Source organism: Macaca thibetana, chromosome 7 (genome assembly GCF_024542745.1).
Source record: "Macaca thibetana thibetana isolate TM-01 chromosome 7, ASM2454274v1, whole genome shotgun sequence".
Taxonomy (NCBI): domain Eukaryota; kingdom Metazoa; phylum Chordata; class Mammalia; order Primates; family Cercopithecidae; genus Macaca; species Macaca thibetana.
Genome location: NC_065584.1, coordinates 122,372,843 through 122,396,354, shown reverse-complemented (window position 1 = coordinate 122,396,354; position 23,512 = coordinate 122,372,843). Strand labels below are relative to the sequence as shown.

Genomic DNA, 23,512 nt, shown 5'->3' with positions numbered 1-23,512 from the left:
CCCAACCCCAGGCAGCACAGAAAGAAACTTCTTCCTTCTGCTTGAGGAGAGGAGAGGGAAGAGTAAAGAGGACTTTGTCTTGGAACTTGGATATCCACTCAGCAACAGTAGAATGGGGCACAAGGCAGAGTCCTGAGGCCTCTTTTCTAGGCCCTAGCTCCCAGATGACTTTTCTAGACACACTCTGGGCTAAAAGGAAACCTGCTGTCTTGAAGGGAAGGACTCAGTCCTGGAAGAATTTTTCACCTACTGATTAAGGAATCCTTGGGTCCTGAATAATCAGCAGTAGCAACCAAGCAGTATTCACCTTGGGCCTTGGATGAGTCTCAGAGCCATGCTGGCTTCATGTGTGACCCAGCACATTCCCAGCTGTGGGTCTTACAAAAGAGACTTCTTTTGCTTAAGGAAAGAAGAGGTAAGAAGAGTAAGGGGACTCTTTTGAAGCTTGGGTACCACCAGCTCTACCCAGCGATGTAGAGTACCAAGTGGGCTCCTGGGGTTCCTGATTCCAGGCTTTGGCTCCTGGACAGCATTTCTCGATCCTTCCTGGGCCATAGAGGAGCCTACTTCCATGAAAAGAGAATCCCAGGCTTGGTAGCATGCACACAAGCTGACTGAAGAGCCCTTGGGCCTTGAGTGAACATGGCGGTAGCCAGGTAGTGCTTACTGTGGGCCTGGGGCAGTGGTGGCCATGGGGAGAGACTCATCTGCTTGAGAAAAGGGGAGGGAAGAGTGAGAAGGACTTTGTCTTAAGGCTTGGGTGCCAGCCCAGCAGTAGTAGAACAAAGCAGCGAGTAGATCCCTAAGGTTCTTGACTCCAGGTCCTGGCTCCTGGATGACATCTCTGGACCCACACCCACTATGGGCCAAGAAGAACTCACTGCACTAAAAGGAAGGACGTGAGCTTGGCTGTATTTGCCACATGCTGGTTATAGAGGCCTTGATGAACATAGGTGATAGCCAAGCAGTGGTAACTGCGGGCCTTGAGTGAGACCCCAGTGCTGGCTTTGGGTCTGACCCAGCACAGTCCCAGTTGTGGTGGCCACAGGAGTGCTTCAGTCACTCCTCCCTTAGCTTCAAGTGGAGACAGAGAGATGGAGAGAGAGACAGACAGAGAGAGAGAGAGAGAGAGAGAGAGAGAGACTGTTTGTTTGGGAGAAAGTCAGGGAAGAGAACAAGGGTCTCTGCTGGATAATCCAGATAATTCTCTCAGGTCTTACTGAAGACATCAAGGAAGTACTTCTACAAGCCTGCAAGAGCCATGGCATCATTGGGCTTAGGGTGCCCCCTAATGCACATACAACTGCAGTGACCAAAGACATAGATCACAGTGCCCAAATCTCTTTGAAAAGGGAGTCGGAAAGCCTTCCCAAGAAGGATGGGCACAGACAAGCTCAGACTGAGAAGACTATAATAAATACCTAACTCTTCAACACCCAGAAACTCACAAACATCTACAAGCATCAAGACTACCCAGAAAATGGCTTCACCAAATGAATGAAATAAGCACCTGTGACCAGTACCAAAGAGACAGAGATATGTGAACTTTCAGACAGAAAACACAAAATAACTGTTTTGAGGAAGCTCAACAAAATTTGAGATAACACAGAGAAAGAATTCAGAATCCTGTCAGATGAAATTAATGAAGAGATTGAAATAATTAAAAAAAAAATCAAGCAGAAATTCTGGAGCTGAAAAATACAATTGCCATACTAAAGAACACATCAGAGCCTCTTAACAGTAGACTTGATCAAGCAGAAGAATTAGTGAGCTTGAAGACAGTCTATTTGAAAATACACAGCCAGAGGAGAAAAAAGAGAAAAAGAATAAAAAAGAATGAAGCATAAATGTAAGATCTAGAAAATAGTCTCGAAAGGGCAAACCTAAAGTTATTGGCCTTAAAGAGGAGGGAGAGAGAGAGCGAGAGAGAGAGAGAGAGAGAGAGAGAGAAATCAGGGTGGAAAGTATATTTAAAGAGAAAATAACAGAGAACTTCCCAAACCTAGGGAAAGATATCAATATTTAAGTACAAGAAGGTGATAGGACACCAAGCAGATATAATCCAACTGAGACTACCTCAAGACATTTAATAATCAAGCTCTCAAAGGTCAATGATAAAGCAGCAAGAGAAAAGAAATAAAAACATGCGGAAGGAAAAAAAAAAAAAAACCTTTTATCCTAAATTAGCATATCCTGTGAAAATATCCTTCAAACATGAAGGAGAAATAGACTTTCCCAGACAAACAATAGTTGAGGGGTTTCATCAATACTAGACCTGTCCTACAAGAAATTCTAAAGCCAGTTCTTTGGTCTGAAAGAAAAGGACATTAGTGAGCATTAGGAAATCATCTGAAGGTACAAAACTCACTAGTAATAGTGGGTACACAGAAAGACACAGAAAATTATAACACTATAATTGTGGTGTGTAAACTACTCATATCTTGAGTACAAATACTAAAAGATGAACCTATCAAAAATAGTAACTACAACAATTTTTCAAAACATAGACAATATAATAAGATAAAATTGGAACAACAAAAAGTTAAAAAGTGGGGGATGAATTTAAAGTGTAGAGTTTGTATGAGTGTTCTCTTTGCTTGCTTGTTAGTTTGTTTAAGCAATCAGTGTTAAGTTGCACTTAGTCTAAAATAAGGAGTTATAAGATATTATTTGTAAGCTTCATGGTAACCTCAAATCAAAAAACATGCAACAGATATACACAAAATAAAAAGCAAGAAATTGAAACATACCACCAGAGAAAATTGCCTTCATGAAAAGGAAGACAGGAAAGAAGGAAGAGAAGACCACAAAACAATCAGGATACAAATTTTAAAATGACAGGAGTAAGTCTTTACTTATCAATAATAACATTGAATGTAAATGGACTAAAGTCTCCAACCAAAAGACATAGAGTGGCTAATTCATTAAAAAAAAATCCAATGATCTCTTGCCTATAAAAAATGCTCATCACCTATAAAGTGATGTAGACTGAACATAAAGGGATGGACAATTATATTCCATGCAAATGGAAATGAAATGAGCAGGAGTAGCCATACTTATATCATACAAAATAGATTTCAAGACAAAAACTATGAGAAGAGACAAAGAAGGTCACTATATATTGATGAAGGGGTCAATGCAGCAAGAGGATATATAAGAAGTTTAAATGTATTTAAATTTAATACACTGGGGCACCCAGATATATATATAACAAATATCATTAGAGCTAAAGAGAGAGATAGACCCCAATACAATAATAGCCAGAGACTTCAACATCCAACTTTCAACATTGGACATATCTCCTAGACAGAAAATCAACAAAGAAATATCTGACTTAACTTGCACTATAGACCAAGTGCACCTAATAGATATTTACAGAACATTTCATCCAATGGCTACAGAATACACATTCTTTTACTCAGCATATGAATTATTTTCAAGGATAGGCCATATGTTAGGCCACAGAATGTCTTAAAAGTTAAAAAAAATTGAAATAATATCAAGTATCTTATCTAACTACAATGGAATAAAACTAGAAAACAATAACAAAAGGAATGTTGGAAACTTTACAAACACTGGTAAACAATATGCTCCTGAATGACCAGCGAGTCAATGAAGAAATTAAGAAGGAAACTGAAAGATTTCTTGAAACATATGATAATGGAAACACAACATAAAACTTTTGGGATACAGCAAAAGCAGTACTAAGAGGAAAGGATATGACAATAGGCACCTTCATCAGAAAAGTAGAAAAACTTCAAATAAATAACACAATTATACATCTTAAAGAACTGGAAAAACAAGAGCAAATCAAATTCAAAATTAGTATAAGAAAAGAAGTAATAAAAATCTTAACAGAAACTAATGATATTTAAATAAAAATACACATAAGATCAATGAAATGAAAAGTTTGTTTTTTGAAAAGTTAAACAAAACCAAGAAACTTATAGCCAGACTAAGAAAAAAAGAGAGAAGACCCTAATAAAAAAAAATTCTGAGATGAAAAAGGACACATTACAACCAATACCACAGAAATTCAAAGGATAATTACAGGCTACCATGAGCAACTTTATGCCAATAAATTGGAAAACCTAGAAGAAATAGGTAAATTCTTAGACAAATACAACCTACCCAGATTGAATCATGAAGAAATTCAAAACCTGAACAGACCAATAACAAGTAACAAGATCAAAACCATAATCAAAAATCTTCCAGCAAAGAAAAGTCTTGGACCTGATGCCATCATTGCTGAATTCTACCAAGCATTTAAAACCAATTCTACTCAAACTATTCTGAAAACTTGAGGAGGTGGGAATACTTCCAAAATCATTCTACAAGGCCAGTATTACCCTGATACCAAAATCAAAGACACATCAAAAAAAGAAAACTACAGGCCAATATCACTGATGAACAGTGATGTAAAAATCCTCAGCAAAATAGTAGCCAACCAAATTCAATAACACATTAGACAGATCATTCATTACGACCAAGTGGGATTTATCCCAGGGATGCAAAAATGATTCAACATATGCAAATCAATCAGCATGATACATTATATCAACAGAATGAAGGACAAAGTCATGATCATTTCAATTGATGCTGAAAAAGCATTTGATAAAATTCAACATCCCTTTATGAAAAAGACCTTAAAAAAAACTGGGTATAGAAGAAAATACCTCAACACAATAAAAGCTGTATGTGATAGATCCACAGCTAGTATAACACTGAATGAGGAAAAACGGAAATCTTCCTCTAAGATCTGGAACATGACAAGGATGTCGCATTCACTATTGTTATTCAACATAGTACTAGAAGTTCCTAGTTAGAGCCATCAGACAAGAGAAAGAAAGAAAAGGGCCTGCAAATTCGAAGGAAGAAGTCAAATTCTGCTTGTTTGTGGATGATGTAATCTCATATTTGGAAAAACCTAAAAAATCTATTAGAACTGGAACAAATTCATTAAAAGTACAGACTACAAAATCAACATACAAGAATCAGTAACATCTCTATATGCCAACAGTGAACAATCTGAAAAGGAAATCAAGAAAACAATCCCATTTACAATAGCTATAAATAAAATACCTAAATATAAACTTAACCACAGAAGTGAAAGATCTTAATAATGAAAACTATACAATACTGATTGGGTTGGGCATGGTGGCTCATGTGTGTAATTCCAGCACTTTGCGAGGCCGAGGCAGGCAGATCACCTGAGGTCAAGACCAGCCTGACCAACATGGAGAAACCCTGTCTCTACTAAAAATACAAAATTAGCTGGGCGTGGTGGTGCATGCCTGTAATTCCAGGTACTAGGGAGCTTGAGACAGGAGAATCACTTGAACCTGGTAGGTGGAGGTTGCGGTGAGCTGAGATCACACCATTGCACTCCAGTCTGGGCAACAACAGCAAAACTCCATCTAAAAAAAACCACACACACAAAAAAACAAAAAACTGTACAATACTGATTAAATTGAAGAGGACACAAAAAAATAGAAAGGTATTCCATGTTCATGGATTGGAAGAATCAATATTGTTAAAATGTCCATACTACCTAAAGCAATCTACAGATTGAATGCAATCTCTATCAAAATACCAATGACATTCACCACAGGAAAAAAAAAAAAAATCCTAAAATTTGTATGGAACCACAGAAGACCCAGAATGGTCAAAGCCATCCTGAGCAAAAAGAACAAAACTGGAGGAATCCGATTGCTTGACTTCAAATTAGAGCTATAGTAACCAAAACTGTATGATACTGGCATAAAAACAGACACACAGAGCAATGGAACCAAATAGAGAACCCAGAAATATATCCATACCTCTACAGTGAACTCATTTTTGACAAAGGTGCCAAGAACATACACGGGGGAAGACACAGTCTTTTCATAAATGGTGCTGGAAAAACTGGATATCCATATTCAGAAGAATAAAACTAGATCCCTATCTCTTGCTATATGCAAAAATCAAATCAAAATGGATTAAATCTTAAATCTAAAACCCCAAACTATGAAACTACTAAAAGAAAACATTAGGGAACTCTCCAGGACATTTGTCTGGGCAAAAATTTCTTGAGTAATATCTCACAAGCACATGCAACTAAAGCAAAAGTGGACAAATGGGATCACATCAAGTTAAAAAGCTTCTACAGAGCAAAGGAAAAATTCAACAAAGTGAAGAGACAACCCACAGAATGGGGGAAAACATTTGCAAACTACTCATGTGACAAGCGATTAACAGCTGGAATATATAAGGAGCTCAAACAACTCTATAGGAAAACATTTTAACAATCCAATTAAAAATGGGCAAAATATATGGATAAACATTTCTTAAAAGAAGACGTACAAATGGCAAACAGGCATATGAAAATGTACTCAACATAACTGATCATCAGAGAACTGCAAATCAAAACTACAATGAAATATAATCTCACCCCTGTTATCCAAATGACAGACAATAACAAATGCTGGCGACGATATGGAGAAAAAAGAACCCTTGTACACTGTTGGTGGGGATGTATATTAGTATATCCACTATGGAGAACAGTTTGGAAGTTTCTCAAAACACTAAAAATAGAATTACCATATGACCCAGTAATCCCACTGCTAGGTATATACCAAAAAGAAAAGGAATGAGTGTATTGAAGAAATGTCTACACTCTTAGGTTTATTGAACACTATTCACAATAGCCAAGATTTGGAAGCAGCCTAGGTGTCCATCCACAGACAAACTGATAAAGAAAGTGTGATACATATATACTATGGAGTACTATTCAGCCATTAAAAGAATGAGATCCTGTCATTTTTAACAACATGGGTGAAACTCAAAGACATTAAGTGAAATAAGACAAATAGAGAAAGACAACCACATTTTCACTTATTTTGGGAGTTAAAAATTAAACCAATCGAACTTATAGGAAAAAAACCTTTTTACTTTTTAAAGAGAAGCCCTATATCTGGGCTTTAAATGACATTTTCAGAATTTAAAATATTTGCAACAACTGCACATCAAAACAGAAAACACGGTGTGAGCTAAAGTGAGTGCGTCTGTAAATTTTTTTGAACATGTGAATCATCATTTTTATGTCTGATCTGTGATAAATAGAAAAGTCCTTTCAAACTCATTGTTGCCGTCTCCCAGGTCATTTTTCTCCCAGAACTTATGACTGTCAAACTGTTTGTTCTTTGTTGACATTTAGTTCTCCTACATGCCATCTCCTCACGTTCCACCTCCTTGTTATTCTGATAAATGAGCGAATCTAATGAATTCATTCATCCTAATAAGAATTTTTTCCTTCAGTCGTTTCTTCCTTCTCAGTTAGAATGTATACTTTACGATAGAAGTTATAGAAATAATATTCTTAGCAGCTGGTCTAAAGTTGGAGGGTTTAAACATGTAAAAGCGTCAAAAGTACATGGCAGGCCAGAGGGGGATGTTTGGGTGTAATGGTAAGTGGTGCCTTGTGCTAGTTCCCAAATCACAGGCGTCATCAAGCTGCCAGTGTCCAGGGCCAGATCTGAAGACATTTTGGACCCATATCACTGCTCATGGCTATCATTTTTATTAGTATCAGCTTCAGGTAAGGGCTTGCTTGGAGCCATTAAAGAGCTTCAGTTGGTTCTCCCTTTCTAAAGTTGAGAGTCCTTTTTGGTTTTGACAGGTTTCAGGCTTTTAAAAATTGTTTGTTTATACACCTGGTAATTGGTTCCATTTGGCATCTTAATGTTACCTAAGCACTATTTAGCATGCCTAACAAGATTACCCTGAGCTTTTAAAACATTTAAGTGAAAGATTTAAATTCCATAAAAAGAAGAGGCGGCTGGTGAAACTTGGTCATTAGACGGGTGGAGAGCATAATTTTGAGTGGAGAAGCCCAAAACAGACTTCCTAGTTTTCTTTGCCCATTAGCCTGGAAGCCGCCCACGTTGAATCCACTTTTTTCATTCAGTGATCCCAGTGAAATGTCTGGTGCTCCCATCTTCTTTCATTCCCAGCAGCACTTATTAGAACCCAATGAGGAGCCTTAGACTGCTGGTTGACTAGCGCTCCCCCACACACTCCCAAGTCACTCAGCTCCCTCTGAGGCATAGTAAGGGTCTGTGCCAAGATTGCATACATCCAAAAGCCCAGCATGAATCACTCTTACGCCCCAGGGTTGCTAAAATGATTGAATCAGTGAGTTGAAAAGAACAGTGATTTTGTTCTGTTTTATCTCCCTGGGAAGTGGGGTGGGGAAGGGGATTAGGATGAACCCATCTATTTTAGATGCTTACTTACAGAATTAACGTCCCCCTAGAAAAGTGATGCCTTGGCTACAGTATACAGCTTTGCCATTAATGAGAGGAAAGGGGAACTGTTTTCATTTTTCTTGCAAGACTGAGAAGGGCAATTTTTTTGAGGCTAGCACCATCGTGTGGATAAAGTGAATACAGGTCTTTTTTCTTTTTTGGAGGGGATTGCATAACAGGCCACTATAATATACCTCTGGAAACACAATTTTGTTATCTTCTCGTCTATGTCTTATATATTTTCTGAGTCATCACAGAGCAGCCAGAGATAAAAATATTTTTTGCAGCAGTGCCATATACTGCTGGGATCCTAAGGATCATGTGCTTCTACAAAATGACTGACTGAACTGCAGGAACATGACAGTGGGAAATTCACAGAGCAGTTTTGGATCAGACAGAGCATAAATTAGAGAGCACATTTGGGATTAGCCACTGGGCTCTTCAGTGGAAGTTACCAATTTGGACTTTGTGAGAAATGCCAAGGCTTGTTACTGAGGCAACTTTCTAACCATTATTGTCCAAGAAATGAAAGCTAAATCAGAGGAAAAGAGGAGAAATAGAAATCTGATTGCAGGATGCAAAAGAATTTTACCAAACTGCATGGTTCATCTCCTGTGGAGTGAGAAGGTGATGTGGAGTTTCTCTGATTATTTTGGAATCCGAATGAAAAGGGAAAAAGAACAATGTGGAGAAGCTCTGTTGACTTGTGGCTTTAAGTCTTAAGAGCATGATGGGGGAGTGGATGGCAAAGTTAGGAGAAAGATTTTTTTTTACCTCTGTAGTGGCCTTTCCTTTGTAGCTGGCACCAAGGTCCCTAAAGAGGGGCTGAGTCTGCTTCTCCTCTTTTGTAGTGTTTTTCCTCATTTCCAGATTGGCTGGTATGTGGGCGTTGGGAGGGCACAAATAGGTGGAGGTAGGGAGAGCTGTTGCTTATAAAGATGTAGCACCATTGAACACCTAACAAATCACTCTTCCAGTATTATTCTTTCCTTTGCACATTTCCCTAGCCCCAAGGGAAAAGGTTTTACCAGGACTTAAAACAAGAATCTGTAATTGTAGAAATTTGGGGTAGTCAAAACCAAATCAAGAAGTGCTGACGTTTGCTCTCTTTGATGAGCTACTAAAGTGATAGGAACATATACAGAACAGTCCTCCCCACCCACCACTCACTCTTGTCTTCACACATTCCCTTCCTTCCTTCCTTCCCAGAACTGGGCTGGCTTGTACAGCTGTAGATATTAATATATCTGGAGTTTCAGATTGAAAGACCTTCTTGTGATTGAATACGGGCTGATGACGATCTGGAGGGAGTTTTTAGGCACATGTGAAGCTTTCCTCTGTAGGCAGCCATTTATGGAACTGAAGTGTGACAGCAAGCTGTGTGGACCGGCTGACACTATAAGTGCAGATGTAGGATCCCAGAGATTATCAAGCAGCTAGAATGAGAGGTTGAATCAAGAGCGCAACTAATTGCAATGACTATCAAGTCGTATATTTAGTATCCTTTTAGCATAATCTTTTAAAACTCTTTCCTTACATCCATATCTGAGGGTAGGGGCACCAGGTAAAAAGCCATGAGAATAGTGAGACTCCAGCTCAGGGAATATTTGAGCCTTGTTTCCTACTAGCCACTGGAAAATCTTGTCATGCTTCTCCTTCTCTAGCTCCTTACTCCCTTAGCCGGGTCTTGCATTATCCTTTTTAACTGAACACTGTTTTAATTTGGAGGCCTGTTAATGGTGGCCTGGGAGCCTCTTGGGCTCTTTTCTCTGGGGTCACTACTCTTTCACTGTAGACTTCTCCCTCTCTGTCACTGTATTACTTCCCTCACCTTCCAGCTGGGCCACAGGGACACCCACAGTGGATCCTCTGCTCTGCAGAGGAAGACTCAATGGAGGAGAGGTTAAAATTCTTTTTTTGGGTTAGGGTTGGTTCCCCAGTTTTATAAAACTGAATTATGTTGAGGATTCTGGGAAGATGGTAGAGCAGGAAGCACCAGGAATCTGTCTTCCTACCCAGACAACAACTGCACTGGCAAAACCTATCTCATCTAACTTCTGGAACTTTAGAATCTATTTGAAGGCTTACAACTTCCAGGGGAAGGTTTGGATGACAAACTGTGGGTAAGTTCAGCTTTTAGCAGAGAAGCAGCTACCCATCTTCCACGCTCCACCCCAAGGGCAGGCAACACCTCCATACCCATTGTGGGAGCCAGGTAAGCCTCCAAGCACTGCCCTTCATAAATTGAGGATCTATGATCTGATCCATGATTGCTATTTTCGATCTTGGAGATGCAGACACATACGTAGGCAGCCATTGTTACACCCTCCCCACTCCATTGCAAGGCTCTCCCTCAAAGATGAATCAACTTTCAGAGGATTTAAAGGGTCAACACTCTTTTGATATTCTACCCTCAATGTGCTGTCCCTTCATTGTAATCTGGTTTGGGGAGCCAGATATTTAAAATCTGAGACATTCAAAAGTAACCACATATACAGAGAAATTCAGAGAGTTACTGTCATGCCTAGGGACAGGTGCAGGCTCAAAAGACCTGAGAAAAACGCTAACACCTCAGGCTCATCCCTCGCAGACAGTCTATAACAATCAAAAATAAAATAATAATAAAAAAAAAACCCAAATTAGCAAACCCTGGGAAAGGAGGAGAAACTTCTTTTCAGAATTACTTCATTATAATCCAGATGTTCATTTTTCAACAAAAAACATCACCAAGCATATTAAAAAATGGGAAAATGTAGCTCCTATTTTTAAAAAAAAGAAACCCCAAGAAAATCCAGATGGTGAACTTGCTAGACAAATACTTTAAAGCAACTCTGATAAAGATGCTCAAGGACTTAAAAGAAGATCTAGGAAAAGTAAACACAACAATGTATGAACAGAATGAAAATATTGATAAATAGAAAATGTAAAACAAAAACTAAAAAATTTTGGAGCTAAAAAGTATCATAGCTGAAATGTAAATACTTTAATTCTTAAAACACTTCTATTTTAGGTTCAGGGGCACATGTACAAGTTTGTTATATAGGTAAATTCGTCTCATTGTGGTTTGTTGTACAGATTATTTTATCACCCAGGTAATAAACCTAGTACAAAATGGTTATTTTTTTCTGCTCCTCTCCCTCTTCCCATCCTCCATTCTCAGGTAGTCCCCAGTGTCTGATGTTCCCCTCTTTTGTGTCTATCTGTTCTCATAATTTAGCTCCCACTTATAAGTGAGAACAATCAATATCTGGGTTTCTGTTCTTATGTTAGTTTGCCAAGGATAATGGCCTCTAACTCCATCCATGTTCCTCCGAAGAACATGGCCTAGTTCTTTTTTATGGCTGCATAATATTCCACAGTGTTTATATACCACATCTTAAAAATCTAATCTACCATTGATAGGCATTTAGATTGATTCCATGTCTTTGCTATTGTGAATAGTACTGCAGTGAACATATACGTGCATGTGTCCTTATGATAGAATGATTTATATTTCTTTGGGTATATACCCAGTAATGGGATTTCTGGGTCAAATGATAGTTTTGTTTTTAGTTCTTTGAGGAATCACCACTCTGATTTCCACAATGGCTGAACTAATTTACACTCCCACCACTAGTGTATAAGTTCCTTTTCCTTTACAACCTCTGCAGCATCTGTTATTTTTTGACTTTTAATAATAACCATTCTGACTGGTGTGAGATGGTACTTTACTGTGGTTTTGATTTGCATTTCTCTAATGATCAGTGATAATGAACTTTTAAAAAATATACTTGTTGGCCGCATGTATGTCTTCTTTAAAAAAGTATCTGTTCATGTCCTTTGCCCACTTTTTAATGAAGTTGTTTTTTTCTTGTAAATTTGTTTAAGTTCTTCATAGATGCTGGATATTAGACCTTTGTCAGATGCATAGTTTGCAAATAATTTCTCCCATTCTGTAGGCTGTCTGTTGATAGTTTTTTTTTGATGTGCAGAAACTCTTTACTTAAATCCCATTTGTCAAGTTTTGCTTTTGCTGCAATGGCTTTTGGAGTCTTCATCATGAAATCTTTGCCAGTTCCTATGGCCAAAATACTATTGCCTAGGTTGTTTTCCAGGTTTGTTTATATATATATATAATATATATTTATAAAAATATATATATATATATATATTTGGGTTTTACATTTAAGTCTTTAATCCATCTTAAGTTGGTTTTTGTACATGGTATAAGCAAGGGGTTCAGTTTCAATCTTCTGCATATGGCTAGCCAGTTATCCCAGCACCATTTATTGAATAGGGAGTCCTTTCCCCATTGCTTGTTTTTTGTCAGGTTTGTCAAAGATTGGATGAAATAAAAAATGTATTGAAGGGATTTAAAAACAGATTTGAGCAAGCCTAAGAAATAATCAAGGAACTTGAAGATAAGACTATTGGAAGAAAAGTGAAAAGGTCCTAAGGGATCTGTGGGACACCATCAGACCAGCATACATGTCGTGGAAGTCCTAGAAGGAGAGAAAGATAAGCAGAGAATATTCAGAGAAAGAATAGCTGAAAACTTTCCAAATTTGATAAAAGACATAAATGTAAACATTTATCAAGCTCAAAAATGTTACTAGTAGAACTCAAAGAGACCCACACTGAGACACATTATAATCAAACCATGAGAAGCCAAAGTCCTTCAGAAACATTTAAAACTGTTCTTCAAAAGTGAGAAAGAAATGAAGATGTTTCCAGATAAACAAAAGCTGAGAGAATTCATTACCACTAGACATGTCCCACAAGAAAAACTAAAGGGAGTCCTGCAGGTTGAAATGAAATGTTCCATGTGCACTTGAGAATATTCAAGACAGTAACTGGAAGCTGTACGGAGAAACAAAGATCTCAGTAAAGGTAAATATCTGGGCAATTATAAAAGTTAGTATTATCTTAACTTTGGTTTGTAACTCTACTTTTTGTTTTCTACATGATTTAAGAGACTAACATTTTAAAAAATTACTAGTCTAAAAGCTAGTGTTATGGAAACTTTGATTTGTAGTTCCACATTTTGTTTTTTATGTAGTTTATAAAATTGATGCATAAAACAATTATACTTTTGGACACACAATGTATAAAGATATAATTGCATCAATACATTTATTCATCAATACAGTTATTCAGTGCATCAATAACTGAAAGGATGTGAGGATGGAGCTGTATAGGAGCAGAGGTTTTGTATGTTAGTAAAGTTAGGCTGATATAAATTCAAATGAGAGCATTATAACTTGAGGATGTTAAATGTAATCCCCACAGCAATCATAAAAATGGCTATAGAATATATACAAAAGGAAATTAGAAGGAAATTACAGCATTTCAATATAGAAATCAACTAGACACAAAAGAAGACAGTAATGCAGGAAATGAGGGTGAAAAAAGCTATAAGGTATATAGAAAAATATAGCAAAATGACTAAAATCAGTTTATTGTTATCAGTAAGTGCTTTAAATATAAATAGATTAAATTATCCAATGAAAAGACAGAGATTGGCAGAATAAATTAAAAAAAAACCCACACATGATCCAACTATATGCTATCATCAAGTGATTCACTTTAGATCCAGAGATATGAATAGGTTAACAGTAAAATGATGGGAAAAGATAGTCCATGCAACTTGTGACCACAAGAGAGCAGGAGTGGCTATACTTATATCTGGCAAAATTGACTTCAGATTAAAACAATTACAAGGAACAAAGAAGGACATTATATTTTAATAGAAATTTCTATACAGCAAAAAGATACAATAATTTCACACCTACTAACAGACCATCAAAATATATGAAACAAAAACAGAATTGGAGGGAGAAGTAGATTTACAATAATGGTTGAAGACTTTAATAGCTCACTGTCAATAATGGATAGAACAACCAGATAGAAGATGAATAAGAAAATAGAAGACTTGAACAACACAATTAGCAACCAGATCTAACAGACATATACAGAGCACTTTATTCAACAACAGCAGAATTAACCTTCTTCTCAGGTTCATATGGAACATTCTTCAGGAGAGACCTATGATAGATCAGAAATTAAGTCTCAATAGATTTAAAAATAGAGATATAATATAAAGTATCTTCTATGGTCTGAATATGTTCTCCAAATTTATGTGTTAGGAACTTGTGGCCGTGTTGAGAAGTGGGGCTTTTGGGAGAACTCTCCCCTCATGCCGTTACAAAATGCTGTTACAAAAATGGCACGCAGGAGTGGGTTTTCTTCTGCTCTTACGCCGTGTGAGGACAGTGTTCATCCACCTTTTGTGCTTCCCTCTTCCACAATGTTAGAATGTAGCAAGAAGACATTCATAAGATTCTGGCACCTGATATTGGACTTCCCACCTTCCAAAACCGTTCTTTGTAAATTACCCAGTCTGTGGTATTCTGTTATAGCAGCACGAATGTGTTAAGAGAGCCTCTTTCCTAACTATAGTGGGATGAAGGAAGAAATAAATAACAGAGAGAAAAATTGGAAAATTCATGAATTTGTGGAAAAACACACTTAACCAATGCATCCAAGATGAAATTACAAGGGAAATTAGAAAATATCTTGAGACAAATGAAAATGAAAACACAACATACCAAAACTTATTGAATGCAGCAAAAGCAGTGCTGAGGGGGAAATTTGTAGATATAAACACTTACATTTGAGAAAAATCTCAAATAAACAATTTAAATCTATAATAATTTAAGAAAGTAAGAAAATAACACACTGAACCCAAAGCTAGCAGGAAGAAACAAATAATAAAGATTAGAGCAGAAAATTTTTTTAATAATAGAGAAAATTAGCATAACCAAAAGTTGGTTCTTCAAAAGTATCAACAAACTGACAAACCTTTGGCTAGATAAACTAAGAAAAAGAAGACTCAAATTACTAAAATCAGAAATTAAAGGATTATTATTGATGTTACAGAAATTAAAAGGATTATAAGAGAGTACTATGAATAATTTTAACACATTAAATAACCTGGAAGAAATTTATAAATTCTTAGAAACACAAAACCTACCAAGACTGAAGCATGAAGAATTAGAAAACCCGAATATGCCTATAACTAGTAAGAAGACTGACTTAGCAATAAAAAATCCCAATAAAGAAAACCCTGGGCCTGATGGCATCACTGGGGAAATGTACCAAACATTTAGAGAAGAAGTAATACCAATTCTCAAACTTTTGAAAAATATCGTATAGGAGGAATTACATCCTAACTAATTCTATGAGGCCAGCATTGTCCTGATACAAAAGCCAGACAAAAACACTGCAAGAAAAGAAAACTACAAAGCAATATCCTTTATGAACATCGATGCAAAATCTTTAACAAAATACTAGCAAACTAAATTTAACAGCATACTAAAGAGATTATACACCATGATCAAATGGAATTTATTCCTGGAATGCAAGGATGGTCCAACATGTGAAAATTGATCAATGTAATATACCACATTAACAGAATAAAGGAAAAATTACATAGTTATCTCAATTGACGCAGAAAGGGCCTTTAACAAAATTTAACACCATTTTGTGATTTTAAAAACAATCAACAAACTAGAAATACAACAAAACTACCTCAACATAATAAAAATCATATTTGAAAAAACTCACAGCAAACATCATACTCAATGGTGAAAGACTAAAAGCTTTTCCTCTTAGATCAGAAACAAGGAAAGGATGCCTATGTTTGCCATTTCTATTCAACATAGTACTGGAAGTTCTAGCCAGAGCAATAAGGCAAGAAAAAGAAGTAAAAAGACATTTAAATTGGAAAGGAAGAAGTAAAAGTATCTCTGTTTACAGATGGCATGATTTTATACGTGGAAAACTCGAAAGATTTCACCTAATAAAATTGTTAAAATAAGAAATGAATTCAGCAAAGTAGCAGGAAACAAAATAAACAAAAATCACTTGCATTTCTACACACTAACAATAAACAATCTGAAGAGGAAATTAATAAAATTTCATTTACAATAGCTTCAAAAATTATAAAATGCTTAAGTATTAACCTAGGAAGTAAAAGAGAAAATTATGAAACATTGCTGAAATAAATTAAAGAATAAATAAATAGAAAGACATTTTACATTCACGGATTAAAAGACTTAAAATTGATAAGATGTCAATGTTACCCAAAGTGGTATACAAATTCAATACAATCCCTATCAAAATCCCAATGACTTTTTTTTGGGCAGAAAGAGAAAAGCTTATCCTAAAATTTACATGGAATCTTAAGAGATGATAAATAGCTAAAATAATCTTTAAAAAGAAAGTGGGAGGCTTATACTTCCTGATTTCAAAACTTACTAAAAAGCCATAGTAATCAAACCAGAGTGGTGCTGGCATAAAGACAGACATATAGGCCAATGGAACAGAATAGAGAGCCCAGAAATAAATCCTCACATATATGGTCAAATGACTTTTGATAAGGGTGCCAAGACAATTCAATGGGGGAAAGGTTAGTATTTTCAACATAGAGTCCTGGGAAAACTATATGACTACAAAACACTGTATGCAAAAATTAACTCAAAATGGATCAAAAGCCTAAACATAAAAGATGACACAGGACAAAGTCTTTATAACACTGAGTTTGGCAATTTTTTAGATATAACGCCAAAGGCCTAAGCAACAAAACAAAAACAACAGCAAATTGATCTTCATAAAAATTAAAAACTTTTGGCCTCAAAAGACTTAATTAACAGAGGAAAAAGGCAACCCACAAAACGAGAGAAAATATTTGCAAAGTATATGTCTGATAAGGGATTAATATCCTGAATATAGAGAGAACTCAACAATAACAACAAACAACTTGATTAAAAATAGGCAAATTACTTTAACAGACATTGCTCCAAAGATGATACAAACAAATGGTCAGTAAGCACATGAAAGGATGCCAAACATCATTAATTATTAGAAAAGTGAAAATAAAAAACATAGTGAGATATCACCTTACACCCATTAGGATGACTACTATCAAAAATACAAAAAACATACGTTGATGAAGGTGTGGAGATATTGGAACTCTTGTGCACTATTGGTCAAAATGTAAAGTGGGGCAGGTACCGTGTGGAAAACAGTGTGGTAGTTCCTTAAAAAATTCAAAACAGAATTATCATGTGATTCAACAATTCTCCTTCTGGATATTTAGCCAGAATTCAACGCAAAATCTTGAAGAGATATCTGTACCCTCACGTTCATAGCAGCATTATTCACAATAGCTAAAATGTGGAATTAATAGATGAATCATTCAGTCTTAAAAAGAAAGGGAATCTTGTTGTATGCTGCAATGTGGATGAACCTTGAAGACATATAAAGTGAAATAAGCCAATCATGAAAAGACCAATACTGTGTAATTCCATTTATCTGAGGTACCTAAAGTAGTCAAATTCATAGACAGAAAGTTGATTAGTGTTTTCCAGGGACTGGGAGAAAGGGAAATGGGGTGTTATTGTTTAATGGGTACAGAGTTTCAGCTTTGCAAGATAAAAAGAGTTCTGGAGATGGATGGCAGTGATGGTTACACAAAAGTGTGAATGTACTTAATGCTGCTGAGCTGCACACTTAAAAATGATTAAGACGAAAAATTTTGTATGCGTTTTTTACCACAATAAAAAATGTTTTATTTACACACACACACACACACACACACCCTATTCCTTACCCCCTTGGCTCTTTTTTTGCTTCTATCAGAAAGATTTTTATTCAGTTATATTTCAAATTTAGAAAATGCTTTTATTGGGAGTTTTCCTTATGGCTTCTAAACAGAAGCTGAGTAATTACAAGGCTGGTCAGTATGTCCATTTCTACATTCATTTAATTTCTATTTGTTAGATGTTCACTATGTGCAAGCCTCTCTTTAAAAATGTATTTGAGAGACTGGACTGCCCTTCAAAATCTCATAAACCCAAGTTTCTATGATACTGTGTGTTCTGCCTTCTATTACTAGTTGTCTGTGTAACCCAAGGTAAGTCACTTAACTTCTCTAGAACTCAATTGTCTCAGTTGTTTTTTCTAGTTCCAAAATTCTACAGATTTTCAAAGCATAAGGATGATAATGGCATATTACTTTCTTCACTGGACCATTTATTTCTTGAGTGGAAAGGTTCCAACCAAGATATTAACTCTACAGAGAATATATGGTACAAGTTCATTTTAAAAAAGCGAATATGAATTAGTAAGAAATTGAGTTTCAGAATTTTTTAAAAATAAATACAATCTCAAGAACGTAACTTGATTTTAGAAAAGATAACAGAGTGTTTTCAATTAACAGCTAGGAATGACCAAGGCAAAACTTCCATCTACTTGCATCAGAATGGAGACGCAGATGCAGATGACGAATTAAAGGGACTCAAGGAAGGTCACTATTCTGCCTTGAATTTGTTTTCATGGTTCTCCGAGAAGTGTCTAGAGGTGAGAAAGTCAATTTAACTGATTATTTTCTAAAAATAGAATAAACAGAAAATTTTGTTTAAAAAATATTTTCTTAGCATAGTGAAGTACAACATTTTCTATAGTTATCCACAGTACTTTAAGAAATTTACAATGTACTGCTAGAACTTTGAGTGAAACTTAGGAATTTTATGTGCTTTGGATGAAAGATGACAGCAAAAAATTATACAATTTTAGTTCATTTGCATTAAAATATTCTTACAACAGAGCATGGAATCCAATAATAAAACCCAGGGAAAATCATTCTAATTTTAGGAGAAAAATTAACACCTACCTACCCTACAACCTCACAATTAAAATCTGGTGGAATTCTATAACCTTCCACATGGTTTGCCTCTTGTGTGGTGGGAAAGTTATTGACTCCTTTGAGAGAATGAAGAGGAAAGAAGACAACACTGTTGAAGAATCTTCTATAATCTAGATGTCAGCAGAAGCCACCCACTCTTTGATTCTAAGATTGCCTTTCTTCATCCCCCATTCTGTGTTCTGTTCTGTTGGTTTTTTTTCCCCCGAAAATTTCTACAAATACTTTCTCCTAGTATTTGTTGAATACTTCATTCTGTAACTAATGGCTATTTATCTCTGATCCAGCGCTGACCTAAAGTTCAGACATGACTCTTTCTTTCTTCCAAAATTCACTTGTAAGAGTATCTTAGTCCATTTCTCCTGCTATAACAAAATACCATGGACAGGGTAAGTTATGAACAACAGAAATGTCTCACAGTTCTGAAGGGTGGGGAATCCAAGATCAATGTGCTGGCAAATTTGATGTCTGGTGAGAGCTGCTTTCTGCTTCCAAGAGGGCACCTTGTTGCTGTGTCCTCACAAGGTGGAAGAGCAGAAAGGCAAAAAAAAAAAAGAAAAAGAAAAAAAAAAAAAGACAAATGTTCTCTGCAGCCTCTTTTTTAAGGATATTAATCACCTCCCAAAGACCCTGCCTTCTAATTCCATTGTCTTGGTGATAGGTTTCAATATATGAAATTTGAAAGTACACATGCATTCAAACCATAACAACGAGACAACAAGAAGCAACTTGCACAAGCAAATATCTACAACTATGTGTGGTAGATTTTACTGGATATTGAAGTAATCATGTGCTCATGTTGCAGCGCTGTTTAGAAAATATTCTAACTTTAGTACTAGCTTTTCTGGTCCTCTGAAAGTCCCTTCTCCATTTCCACCAACTTAGATTTCAGAGTCTCATGACATTGTTCAGCTTTCTCTCCTGCTGCTTCTCTGTCTCCCAGTTGTGATAAAAAAAAAATCCTGATATTATTATGAAGAGCATTTTAGCTCTAGCACTTACCACCTCCTCCCTCATTCACACTTTACACAGCTTAAGATTTATTAATGTGCTCTGCTAAAAAAAGCTTCATGTATTTCAAGTGTTATCCTTTCTTCTCTACCCTGCCCCCCTTACTTTCTCCAGAAGCAGGGAGAGGAATATGAAGTTTTATTTCCCCAGAGGCAACACTTAGAATACATAAGACTTAGAAGACTTAGAGGAGCAACATGTATCCTCTCATGACCTCAGAAGACATAAGTGTAGTTGACAATCCCAGCACTTTGGGAGACCAAGGTGAGTGGATCACCTGAGGTCAGGAGTTCGAGACCAGCCTGACCAACATGGTGAAACCCCGTCTCTACTAAAAGTACAAAAATTAGCTGGGTGTAGGTGGCACATGCCTGTAATCCCAGCTACTTGGGAGGCTGAGGCAGGAGAATCGTCTGAACCTGGGAAGCGGAAGTTGCAGTGGGCCAAGATCATGCCATTGCACTCCAGCCTGGCAACAAGAGCAAAACTCTGTCTCAAAAAAAAAAAAAAAAAAGAAAAAAAGGACTCACAAGACTGGGTTCTTATTCTAGTTTTGTCACTAATTAATTGTGTTGTCTTGGGAAAGTACCTCATGGTACCTGAGAAACATTCTCTAAATTTATTGCCAATTCTATGAGTCTCTGATTTGAGAGTCCCTCTGGTACCTGGTTCTTCTATAAATGTAGTCAAGGTTGGGATTTCTCCTTTCACAGGTAGGTGAACTTTCCCCTACCCTGGGCTGTGCCCCAACATCTCCCTCGCTAGCCATCTGCTCAATGCCTGTTGTCAGAAGCAATAGAGGTTTTACAGACAGGCCAAGCTTTGGGGCCAGACACAGGCATATATCCTATTTTTTTCAACTCAGAACGTAGGTTGTGCTGTTTACTCTTAGAAGCTGTCTTATTTGTGAACTGAAACTGAGCATAATGATATCTACCTTAGAAGATTGTATAAAACAATGATGCACATGAAGCACTAAAGTGAAGTGCCTAGCACATCGTAAGTGCCCATAAATGGATCATTATCATGTCTATATAAGGGGGAGAGGTGAATGTCATGGCAAGCACATGACATGCTCTTTCTGGGTCTGCTGACACACTTGCATGTACATGGTAGAATGAACTCAGCTTACTGTACAGATAGCTCCTAAACTTTAGTTTTACTCAGTAGAAAACATAAGAGAGAGAGCTGAATGGTTCTAGGCAGCAGGTTATTTTTAGGCTGTGATGAGGAAGGGAAAGGTAGATTGACTAAAGAGATGGGAAGAGAAAGGACTATGAATAGAAAAAATAAACATGTCCAAGGGGATGATTCAGTTTCTGCAGTATGATGACTGACAGGCATCCTTTGCCTTTGTTCTCATGAATCATATAGATACACATATATATATATATACACACTCACATATATGTGAAATATAATACCTATTATATATGTCTGTTATATAATATAACCCAATATATTTATATATTATATATTTATATATTATTTAAATATCATATTTATATATTATAGATACTTATATAATTATATTTATATATCATATAACATATGTGTTAATATATTATATTTGATATATAAGATATCATCTACTATATATCTATATTATATATCAGATATAATATATAATTATTTTATATTATATAATAGTATATATATAATATACAATATATGAAAATATATATATCATAAAAATATATATCTATTATATAGAGATAATATATAATACATAAAATATTATATAATGGATGTCATATATATGTATATAATTGTAATATATAAGATATAGAATTATAAAGACATAAGATTATTGTAACCTAATATATGTGACATTGTGGAGTGAGAGCTATCTCTGGCACTTGTCAAAGTGTGAAGTCCTGCTTCAATGTGGGCATAGGTATGAGGACACATACTTCATAAAGAAATTCACTCAGGATGCATATTCTGAAGATTTCAGGTGGATTAAAATTGTAGGCAGTGACTCAGCCCTTGGGATTGATACTCAAATACTTTATCATCCACATCTATGTTTTCCACACCTATTCTCTTGATGCTCAAATCTGGCTAGAGCCTATGAACCTGTGAAAAATGGGACAAGTTTGCTGTTATCTTGGACGTTGGTCCATCTGTTCCGCATCTAGCAGGAATATAATTTGCTGACATGAATGACTAGCTGCTGAAGAGATCCCACGAGTGTCATGGAATAGTGGCCACTACTGTTCATGAGGGAAACAGGCTACCGTGGTCAAATCGTAAGGGAATACACTGCTTCAAAGGCCCATGCAGGCTGCTCAGTTGTCTGTAATGATTAGGACACTGTTGGGAAGGCCAGCCGCTGGCATCTATAGCCAGTCTCTGCTGTAAATATTCATCAGGAGAAGCAAGCTAGCCAGCCAACAGCTGTTTATCTCCCCTACAATAGTTTCTAGTCAGGCTGTGACCTCATGCTACATAAAAATGTCACCTTCCCAGGTCTGCACTGTAAACACAGAAAAGCAGCTATTAGTTTTGCTTCTTATCAGAAATGTATTTTGTTTTTTATATTTTCAGAGACAGGGTGCGGCCATGCTTCCCTGGCTAGCCTTGAACTCCTGGGCTCAAGTGATCCACCCGTCTCCTGAGTAGCTGAGACTACATGCGCTTGTCACTGTGCCCAGCTAGAAAGGTATTTTTAAAGCAATGATTTTAACCATTGGATGTTGCCTTTAAGACCTGAGTTTCTGAGTATTATAAAATCAAAAACTTTAAATCATTTTAAGGAAGCACAGTTAATAGGTGCAGTAAAATAAAAGCACATAAAGTGGCAGCTGTTCATTGTCAAAAGTTTATACTGGCAAGGAATCTTTCTCTCTTCCTTTCTTCCTTATCTTTTAAAATAAAACCATTTAAAATACCAGTGAATCTCCTTCTACAGTAATACTGTTACATGGCAAAACTATTTTGCTGGCTTGCTCTGCCTTCTGGGGCCAGTTTTTTTTTTTTTGTGCTGGCTTTCTTTACCTCCTGAGCAAACATTTGTACATTGTATTCTCACCCTCAGCAACTATATTCTGGGTATGATTCCAAAGAATGCAGTCAACATTTACCTTTACTTTAAACAACAAAAGGGAAAATTTTGTAGATTTTAAGCTGCCAGTGGAGATTTGAATCCTCTACAATAACTTTTGAACTGTTTTCTCAGCACTATTCTGCTTAGCTACAGCAGAGAAAATAGAGTGATGAATAATGAAATATTCATGAAAGAAAAATTTTAAAAAAAGTTTTCTTAAAATAAATTGATTCTAAAACCACAATGTGTGAAAGTACTTTTTTATGATGCCAACTTTCAGATTCATGGGTTTAGAGGGTGTGGATTTGTTGCACTATCACGCGGTGGGGTGATGGTAAATGGGAGCCTACCACATTTTGCCAAGAATGAAGTCCAGTTTGATGTAGCATTGGCCACCCAGTGGGAACAAACTGCCAGGTCCCA

At 36.4% G+C, this 23,512-nt stretch overlaps 1 long non-coding RNA gene across 2 annotated transcripts in view; it reads left to right on the top strand.

Moving 5' to 3' along the window:
* Positions 1–22,699, top strand: part of LOC126958033 (uncharacterized) — an 85,741-nt gene extending 63,042 nt beyond the window's left edge. For both annotated transcript variants that reach the window (XR_007727044.1, XR_007727045.1), the window contains 2 exons: positions 18,547–18,686; positions 22,591–22,699. This is a non-coding gene — a long non-coding RNA (uncharacterized LOC126958033). The remainder of the gene's footprint in view (positions 1–18,546; positions 18,687–22,590) is intronic.
* Positions 22,700–23,512: the final 813 nt, after the last annotated feature.